Source organism: Cyprinus carpio, unplaced genomic scaffold, assembly GCF_018340385.1.
Source record: "Cyprinus carpio isolate SPL01 unplaced genomic scaffold, ASM1834038v1 S000006762, whole genome shotgun sequence".
NCBI lineage: Eukaryota > Metazoa > Chordata > Actinopteri > Cypriniformes > Cyprinidae > Cyprinus > Cyprinus carpio.
Genome location: NW_024879359.1, coordinates 485,037 through 495,959, shown reverse-complemented (window position 1 = coordinate 495,959; position 10,923 = coordinate 485,037). Strand labels below are relative to the sequence as shown.

Here is a 10,923-nt window from a genome sequence, read left to right as displayed (position 1 = left end):
AATGGAAGAAGTTGCTGATGGAAGCAAGAGACTACTCTGCTTCTGGGCTTCTCTGCAAAGTGCCCATAACCTCCGGCTGCACAGATGACTGTCCATATTTCCCCCATTTCAAGCTTTGGCTTTTTTTTTCTGCAGAGAGACCTGCCAAACAGCATTTGCGGCGTGACGGAAGGTTGTAGCTAAACATCAAACACTTAGCCGGGTCTTATTTCCACTTTAAAAACTGGCGCTGTCTCTGTCTGTCACACCAAATCTATCTATCGATTTCTAAAGCCCTGCGACAAAGCAGTGCAGATCAAGGGCTATTTTTTTTTTCTCTGTCTTGTGATCTTGTGGCACAATCATGCGCTCAAGCAAACAAGAGATGAAATACTACAAACTACGAGCTCTGCCAGAAGCACTCTGATAGCTATCTCCAGAAGAAAACAGAAAACTCTCATTGAACAAACAGGGCTGCAGTCCAAAACGGCCGCCTGTGATGGAATGATGGTGATGGCTATTGTTTCAACATGGCGAAAATGTACGACCACCCTGGGCCTCTGTAGATTTTCTCTGTAAAACACAGCAGCTTATTTGCAGTTATAAATGATCTATAGACATTGTAGCAATCCTGGGTTTGGTAAAAGCTAGGAAACATGACCTGATGCATGCTGACATTGGCTAGATTTGATTTTTTTTGTTGCCATAGCAATCATCATTAAAGCGCTCCCATAAAGGCTGCATATCTGGATGGTAGTTGGTTAGCTGCAAACAAAAAATGCTGTGCTGTTTTTTCCCTCCCACTTGGCAGAAAGATCTAAAAGGAACTTAAGGTTGAGCAGCCACTTGTTTATATTTTTGCAGAATATACCTTTTTTTTTTTTAAATAGTGCCTAGGTCAGTGGAATATCCCTGAACGTAATTGGTTTTCAAGAAGCCTTATCCTTAGCATTATTACACTGGTGTGTAGTTCACATATTATCCCGATGTGACCATTTGAAAAGTTGGCTTTTTAAAAACACAATTTTTTGTAAAAAAAAAAAAAAAAAAAAAAAAAAACATAAAAAAAAAATATATAATAATAATAATAATAATATAAATAATCTAATATTAGTATATATAGTGATATATATATAAATATATAGATATATTATATATTATATATATATATATATATATACTATAAGTTGAAAGCATTTTACAAACAAAGAATTTGTCCATAGTTTTTCCACTCAAACAAGCATTTTTATAGTTTTATATTTTTGTCATTTTCACCTAGTGCCTAGAATTTTTCAGTTTCAACTGAAAATCACTACATTTCTAAAAAAAGGCAGAGGAAGCTAAGATCAATGCTAACAATCGCTCCATCAGAGATCACAGGCTGGCATTAAGCTTAAATTTGACTGAATCATTACCACTACTGAGTCACACTGGAAAAAGATAGAAAAAGATAATGGCGAGGCAAGGCAAAAGATGATACAGTAAAGTCATGAGCGATTGAAACCCAATTGCACCGAGTTTCATTGAAGATACAGCAAAAATCCTTTGGAGGCCCGTAAACAGAGTCAAGTCACCAGATAAAGACAGGACGCATCCATATTTACAGACTGTCAAAAAAGCATGAATAACATTTAATCAGGCTTTTAGGAGAATAACAGTAAAATAAACAACACGGCTCTTGGACTTCAAGCTTTTAGTCAGGAACATCATTACACCATGAGTCCTTAACCAAGAGCTATGCAAAGTTCCCAGCAATAAACAATTTGCCTATTCACACTGAATGTGAAACTATTGCGCAAGACAAAACATAATCACAGCCAATCAGAAGATAATTAATTTTTAAGATACAGTTGTGAGGAGCAATATCTTGAACCAATGAGATTTCATAATGAGCTGGGCTATGAGAAATAAAAACCAAGCGATCAACAAATACTTTGGGACAGATTTACTAAAGAGGGCAGATTACCTAATGCTCAAGCTAAACAAAATAAATAAAAATAATAAACAAAAATGAAATTTTATGTGGTTCTATATTTTCTGATTAGTCTGCAAAAAACTACATAGATTCAAACAGATTTGGACAAAAAATATGATTTTTTTGTCGCCTGTCAGAATAATTGTTAAAATATCCTGTTTAAACGCTGGGGACAGAGCTAGTTGGGACAAAATGATTTTCATGCAAGAGAAAGTTGTTTAGTGCACATCACTTGGTAGCCACACTATCTTTTTGCTTCTTTCCTGAGGGTGAATGACAGAACTGCCATAAGCTTTGAAGGTGCATTCTGAAGTCAGGCCTTGGGTAAAGTAAAGTAATAAGTTGGAAACTAATAAGGCATCCCTCTCAAGTAATTGGGTGTCCAAGAATAGAAGCAGAGAGGGAATCCATTCATAATGAATGAGTTGGTTTGGGGAACGTATAGGAGTAGTGTTGTGTATATGTGAGCGAGAGACTCAGGTAAAAAGCCCAGAGGAAGCGTCCTGCATCCACCAGCTGCTTCTTCCGATTTCACACTTCATTGGTCTCATTAATGTGGAGCTGAAAACCGTACGCCTGTGGAGACAAACGGCGAGATTAATTCCTCCACCATTCTCCTACTCCTACTCTCTTCTCACTTTTCCTAATGGCGTCTCTCAATCTCACACTTCTGCCTTTCTTTTCGCTTTTCTCCTTCCATGGACGACCACCATCGCGCTTTTTGGAGAAGAGAACTGTGTTTGCAGCCTGTGGAGAAGATCATGGTAAAACATGTGAGCCGGCTGCACACAGGCAAGTTGGCCATTATAGTGAGAGTTGGAGGAAGATCATGCCCTATATACGATCTCAAAAACAACTGCTTGAGAAACCATTCTAAGCAGACACCATCCACACATATTAAGCCACATAGAAATACAGAAAATCTTTTAAAAATCCAACTCTGTGTCCTTAAAGGAATGGGTGTCTCTACAAACTCCTATGACTTTATTCTGTGGAACATAAAAAGGAAATAATAAAAAAAAAAAAAATGTTCATGCTGCCTATCGTAAAACATTGGCATGGTAGCTACCAAGATTCAAAAAAGTACCACAAAAGTGGTCCATATAACTTTAAGAAGCCATTTTTCACACTCAAATCATGTTTTAATGGTGTTTTTGGAGCTGTAACATTCTTCAAAATATCTTTTTGTGTTCCACAGAAAAAAAAAGGAACTTATACTAGTTAAGTTTAATGATGGCAATTTTTCAATTTTGGCTTCTGTTTAAAAGTTCGTAGTCTGTAAGATTTTTTTAATTTTTTTGAAACAGTCTGTTATGCTCATCAAGGTTGCATTTATTTGATCAAAAACAAAGTAAAACAGTAATAATTTGTGAAATATATTACAAGTTTAAAAAAAGCTGTTATATTTGTATATTTGTATGTTTTTTGTGGAAACCATGATGCAATTACTTCAGGATTTGCTGTTGAATAAAGTTCAGAATAACAGCATTTTAATGGAAAGAGATTTTTTTTTTTTTTTAGGTAACATTATAAATGTCTTTACTGTCACTTTTGACAATTCGACAATCAGTTTAATGCATCTTTGCTAAATAATGTATTAATTAATTTATTGTTTTATTCATTTATTAAATTGTAAAAAAAAAAAAAAAAATCTTACTGGTCCCCAAAATTTTGAATGGAAGTGTTTTGCAATTGGTGAGGTATATTTGGTGATATTTTGACATTTTCATTCAAAGCTTCAGTGGATTTAGAAATCAGTCAGGGCTGCTTCAATGGCTATAAACGCTGACACAAGATAAACAAATCCAAATAAACTCACAAGTACAAACAGACATTTTTCCTGGGAGACACCAGCTTTGTCAGCACAACTAATTAGGAACAACTCTTCTTGCAAGTCTATAAAAATACAACTGGGATAGAATTAACAGCGTATATACGTTTGCTTTTCATCTCATCTCATCTAGTCTGTCAGTCACACTTGGACCCCCCAGAGACTGCTGAAAAACATGTTGTCAGGAATAATTTTGCAGTAATGAGCATTTACACAAGATTCCTGATGGATCGATAAAATATGTTGTTTTTTTCTTTACAGGGGGACTTGACCTAAACAAACCGCAAGAAAACCCAGAGCAGCGTTTCCGAGTAGGAATCCTGACGTGATGCTGACCGATGAAATAAAAACACTAAAATCTATAACCATGATGACATGGTGCATGATTCTGAATCGCAGAGCAAAAACAGAATTTTTTTGTCAGAGCGAGCATGTCAAGAAATGCAATGAAAGCGAAATGAAGAGTGGCCGGCTATTTTCAAGCGCAATCACTATAGGTAGCAAGAAATTGTTATTTGCGGTTAAATTCAAAGTTCAATGTCAGTATGGCAGATACAATATATAATACACATCTGAACGTCTTTCAAATTCAGTTCATACAAGTACTAGGAATTCAGAGAAAGCCTAGGTATATGTGGTGGTAGACGGACAATGCTGAAAAATGCACACACACACACACTCAAACAAACCTCAGGCGCAGCAGTGGTTTCCTCTGTACGCTTGACCTCAGCCTCTGGTCCTCGCAGAGTCTGCAGGAAAGAGGGCGGCTTTCCTCTTGCGTTCAGCTTGAAGCTGCCTCTCTTTGGACTCTTTGGAGGCCTGGGCGAGCTTTTCTCTCGCAGCGGCTGCTAACCGGTCCTCCAGCTTCTGTTTGGCTGGAAGAGAAAAGGGAGGAAAGGTCAGACACACACACATTTGTCTTGATACACACCATATGCTCTGACAACTAAAAGCATAGGCAAGGGAGCACATGTCCACAAGTGCATTGTGTTTCTGCTACTAAGCAAATGCTTCTAGACGAGGCTGCTCATGACTTACCTGGTTTTTGTAAGCCAGCGCGCCTTATAAAAACTGCATAGAGCTTAAAAAGCTACAAGATAATTGTGTGTGACAATTTTAATGTTTCACATCTACCGGGATAGAATTATCCCTTCTGACATTCACTCTCTGCTTAGGTGTTAAAGGCTGCCTGGCTACGGATTGTATAACGGTTGATGGTGTCTCAGTTTAGCTAGCTCAAGTAGGCAATGTACTCATTATTTATGTTTTTCAGGGTTTGCTCATGGGAACAGAAATAACAAAAGGAAAATGGGGAAAAAAACAAGTCATTATATTCTACAAGAACAAGAAGAGGGCCCTGTCAGTGTCCGCACTAAAAATAGGCCCCCTGCCACGGACAATCATGTATAACTCAGAAACAAACACAACTGGAGAAAGAACAGAGTCTTCTCCTTTACGTCACTGCAAGTGAGATAATGCTATGTGTAAAGGCCTTTCCACACTGAATCACACATAGCACTGATTCACTGAACAACACTCATTAACTTCCATAAAAAACATTAATAGGATGTAAATAAAACAAATCACTTTTTGTGGTAGACTGAAGGAATGAATTCATACAAGTGAGTAAATAATGCCAGTTTTTTTTCAGAATTTATATATTCCACAAGGTTTCACCTAAAATGCTGCCAAATTTAAAAAATCTAAAATGATTTGCCATTTTTGCATGTTCATGTAGTTGTTACAAGAATTCAATTAGTATAAAATGCACTGAAGTTGCAACCAAATCAAGTCATGTGTAAATCATTTGTTTTTACATTATTGATCACTGCTCTTTTCAAAGCTCCTGTGCGCATCCCTAGATAAAGGACTTCAATAACGTTGCAATACATGTGTGACAAGCCTTTTCAATGCAACCCACAGCACTTAAAGGGATACTCCGTAAAAGCTCTGTTCGTCTTCGGAACACAATTTAAGATATTTTGGATGAAAACCTGGAGGCTTGAGACTGTCCCATAAGCTCCCAAGCAAATAACAGTGTCAAGGTCCATAAAAGGTATGAAAGTTGTCAGAATACTCCATCTGCCATCAGACGTGCAATCTGGGTTATATGAAGCGACAGAAACACTTTTTGTAAGTGAAGAAAACAAAATTAACAACTTTATTCAATAATTCCTTTGTCAACGGTCTCCTCTGTGTCTCTTCATATCACTGTATGCTGTGTATGCTCTTCTGTGTCATCCGCACCACAATGATGCGCTGTTTCTACGTGTATTTAGCTTTGATTTGAAATAAAACAGTGCATCCTTGTGGCGCGGATGACACAGAAGAGCATACACATAAAGTGTTTCTGTCGCTTCATATAACCCAGATTGCACGTCTGATGGCAGATTAAGTATTCTGACAACGACTTTCATACCTTTTACGGACCTTGACACACATATTTATTTGGCAGTCTATGGGAGAGTCTCAAGCCTCCAGGTTTTCATCCAAAATATCTTAAATTGTGTTCCGAAGACAAACTAAGCTTTTACAGGTTTGGAATAACATCGGGGTAAGTGATTAATGACAAAATTTTCATTTTGGGACAGAGTATCCCTTTAACACCTGTAATTTGCTTGTGGCATTTCTAAAAGCAATGACTCTAGTAATTTTCTGCATTTTCCTGCAAAGAAGGACCTGCTTTTGAGGTCCTTCTTTTTCTCATGCATAATTTCTCATCTACACACTTCAGAAGTCAATCTGCAATTGAGGCAAATAAAATTTTGAAACTCCAATTTTGCAATATAAACACAGGTAAGCTCTAACAAATACACAATGGGTGTACATACTTTGCCTCTGCTTTCGAAACCACAAGAAACAGCAGAGATTTGACCCAAAAAACTTTCACTCATGATCATGCAAACTCACTCCATTCAGTAAATAAACTAAATGTAACAGATGGACACATGAAAACAGACTGAGCGTTTGCTGAATCGTGCATCTGTGATTCTTTAACAGCTCATCAATACAGATTATGTTCCTCCGACGAGTCGATAGTCATGCAATCTAAGCTAGTTTGCCACTGAGTGAGGCCTTCTTGGCTGCAGTGCCATTTATTTCACTTCCTCGTGCAGTAAACTTCCTCTGGGCATCTAGTCTTATTACTGTAATTACCCCTGCGTTCCAGGAGCATTACTGCTCAGCCGGAGAGTGTCTGACGTGTGCAGTCCAAAGTCAGTGATGAGATTTAACTAAATTCATTTTTAATGGGGAACAAGAAAACCAATGCAAAGCACACGTTATAACGAAAGGTGCATCTCTTGTTAAACGAATAGTTCACCCGAAGTGAGCATCTGTCATCATTTCCTCACCCTTGTGACGTTCCAATCTCTATGACTTTCTGTCTTCCATGGAAAATGAAAAATTGAACAATATCCTGGCTCTACTCTTTCACATATAATGAAAGTAAATGAGGACTAAGGCTGTCAAGCTCAAACATAAAAAAAAAAAAGTACCATAAAAGTGGTCCATGCAATATCTGTGTACTTATACACTTAGTCTTTCCCCTAGGTGACGATGTTTGGTCATGTCGCATTGTCAAGTCAAGTCACCTTCATTTATATAATGTTTTATACAATACAGATTGTCAAAGCAGCTTCACAGTGTTACAGCACAACTGTTTTCAATATTAGTAATAATAAGCATATTAGAACGTTCCTGAAGGATCACGTGACACTGAAGACTGGCGTAATGGCTACGAACATTAATCTTTTCATAACACATTCTGAAATGTATTTAAATAGAAAAGCATTACTAATAATATTTCACAATATTACTGTTTTTACTTTATTTTGATCAAATAAATGCAGACTTGTTTCAAAAATCTTACTGACCCCAAACGTTTGAATGGTAGTGTAGTTGGTCAGAAAATGTCCTGTTTTTAGGCAAAAACACATTTACAATCTCTCACGCACATCTGCAGATCTCATTTCCAGTTTAGACGTTGTTGGTATCTTTGACTGCGAGGTGTCCTTCTCTTTTTATCTGTGTGAAACACTCCCTCTTAATTACAGGGGACAGTTATTGCCACTAGTGAGCGTGGCCCATATGGGCAGATCTATTAAATTAGATCCCTGGCCATCGCCGGAGTAATTTTAATGTGCTGCCAGTCATCGTGATGTGACAACGATCAGATCAGCTCACTATTTTAAGTCTCTGAGGGTCAAAAGAACAATGAAGTAGTCCTAAAAGTGAAGCAAAATCCGGTAACTCTCAGCTTAATGTGATCATGATAAACTATCATTTTTTAAACTTATCTTGTTACAGTAAAAGATGTCTAGCTTCTGGCAAGTGAGGAATTACATTTGGGCTGCAACAATTATGGTGAGAGAAATCAGCACGAGTTATTTTCGTAATACTCCACAAATGGACTCATCTCTTCTGTTTGAACAATTTTTTCAGAACATCTACAAAAGAACAGCCTTGAAAACACTCAATTACAAAACTTAACTTCTGAACTCTACAGACAGTGAGTCAAATCTAAAACTTGCTAATATGCTTGGCATTTATAAAGACGGACAATAGTCCAGAAAAGATTCTAGTGGCATTAAAGGGACAGTTCAAAACAAACAACTGACTTTATGTTCTCCAAACCCCTTTGACTTATACATTTTGAGAAATACTCTTGCCACTCTTTTCCATATAATGAAAGCGAGCGGCGGAGACTTTGAAACTCAAAAATATTCAAAAGAGCACCATTAAATTTGAATAATCCTTCCTTCTTTTTCTTAATCCATCCTACCTGTCTTCATTTCTTTTCATGCTTCCTTTCTCCTGCCCTTCATTCTCATTCTTCAAATTTTCCTCTCTTCCTGATCTTAATTTCATCCTGTCTCTTCCTTCATTCTTTGATATTTCATATCTCCTTCCTTCCCTTCTTCCTATCTTCCCTCCTTAGCTCCGTTTATCTACCTTCCTTCCTACCTACTTTATTTCCCTCTTCCTGTCCTTTGTCCACCCCTCCTTCCTTTCTTCCTGACTTCTGCAGATTTAAATCTTAGCTAATTTGTCATTTAAATCTATTACATGGCTTCAGACTGTAGCACATTATTCAAATGAAACTTTTTATTGAAGGATGCAATTCCCAATTTCACATTTTTGAGTTCCACACAGTCAAGTCACAGTTGATCAAGCGGGTGAGTAAATGCTGACAGAAAGTTTATTTTTGAATGAAATAATCCTTTAGTGAAGATGTACCTTGTTTGGCTTCTATTTCTTCCTGGGACAGTACTGGTTTCTTCTCCTCGGCCAATGGAGGTTGAGGAGGCTCTCTGGCTGCTTCGACCAATCCGATCGCCAACTCCGCTCCCTCTTGCACCTCCCCCCTTCATCCCGTCCTCATCTGAGTCGTCGTCCAGTCTCACACGATTCTTCTCCAGAGGCAGAAGGTCATTTTCTTTCGACTTTATTGCGAAGCAGATGGGCGCAAAGGATGCTGTGAAGTGAGCGATAATAGACAGGTTTTATCTAGTGACTGTCGTTAACCTTCCTCACTTAGCACAAATCTGCTGCATAGGTACAGTCATTATGGTCAAAGATGTGATTATTACAGTCAAGCCCATTAGCTCATCTATATTTACATCAGCGGCGACACAGGGGTCAGCACGCCATTTTTAAACACTAAGTGACACAGCCTGAGCACAACAACAGCAATTAACGGATGGAGAGACATGGGATGGTGCTGCTACATAGGTGCATGAGGACACTGTGAAATGTTAGTATGGCTGACAAGGATGTTCTGAGGGTCAGGTGGTGGGGGACTCGATCATGGAGCACAGAGCTGTCTTACCTTTAATGAGCTTGCCCTCGTTCTGCTGCTTGTCAGAAGAGCAGTTTGCTGTGCTGTCCCCCCCACTGTTGTAAAGCAGCGAACCCTGTGAGCCCAAGACAACAGGAACAGAGAGAGACAGGGAAGAGAGAGACACGAAGTTACTTTACTTTGCAGACACAGGTTAAGGATGAAAATCCTGAGCTCTCAGTTTTCAGACAAAGGCTCTCTCAAGAGCTTGACAGTATTTTAAAGGACTTTCTTTGTACTGAATGTGTGGTTATTCTGAGTCAGTAATTCCTCTATACTGTTCACAGGTGAAGAAAAGGAGGCACAGGGGGAAATGGAAGGAGTTCAGGCTACAGGCAGAGCCTGAGAGACAATCCATCTCATCCTTAAAAGGCCACATGTGTAATATTTTGATGTTCAAGTTCATTCTATGTCCTCTTTCTTTTTCTTCCCTCTCCTTCCTTACTGATTTCTTTCCCCTTTAACCTTCTTCCTGCTTGTTTCCTCTTCATCTTAATTTATTCCTCTTAATTTTTTCCACTTTCTTCCCTCCTGCTTTTTTCCCTTACTTTCTTCTTTTTCTTTTTTCCTTCCTGCTATCGTCTCCTTCCGTGCCTCCTTCCTTCCTTTTTTACATTCATTCTTTCCTTCCATTTTACATTCATTCTTTCATTCCTTCCTTCCATCTTACATTCATTCTTTCATCCCATTTTACATTCATTCTTTCCTTCATCCCTTCTTTCCATTTTACATTCCTTCATTCCTTCTTTTCATGTTACATTCCTTCCTTCCTTCCATTTCACATTCCTTCCTTCCATTTTACCTTCCTTCCTTTCTATTTATAGAATCAAATAAGTAAGCTTTGTTTGGAAACTAATTATTTTTGCAATTATGTTTTATGCCACAGAAATGACTTCACCTTTAAATAAAGAAAAGTGAAAAGAGCATTTCCCACTTGCTATATGCGTTTCGGTTTGAGCTCTATTAGGATGAGATGCAGGCTTTGAGTATCACTCTGGGAGCTACACTGATGGACGAGTATAATCTCAGGAACGTTCTGCAGCGGAGAAAATCACGACAAGATCCTTCACGGTCATGCAGCCTGAGAGCAATGCTGGCCTGATGCTCATTTGTCAACCATCTGCCAGCAGATTACATGCTCAAAAATGTCTCTCTAACTCCACCTCAATACATGTTGAAGACTGGACTCCATACTGTGGGGTGGTGAAAAACTCATTAATGAGGTACAGTGCTTCCACACTAATGAGATGTTTGTTTTCCTTACTCTGACACAAATCTTTGTGTTTTATTCTTTTGTTT

The 10,923-nt window shown here is 38.1% G+C and overlaps 1 long non-coding RNA gene across 1 annotated transcript; it reads right to left on the bottom strand.

Annotated features, from left to right (window-relative positions):
• Positions 1–4,211: 4,211 nt before the first annotated feature.
• On the bottom strand, positions 4,212–9,769 carry LOC122144801. Its single transcript, XR_006159841.1, has 3 exons — positions 9,616–9,769; positions 9,024–9,261; positions 4,212–4,660 (listed from the first exon to the last, which is right to left on the bottom strand). It is a non-coding gene; the product is annotated as an uncharacterized LOC122144801 (long non-coding RNA).
• Between the last annotated feature and the right edge of the window lie 1,154 nt (positions 9,770–10,923).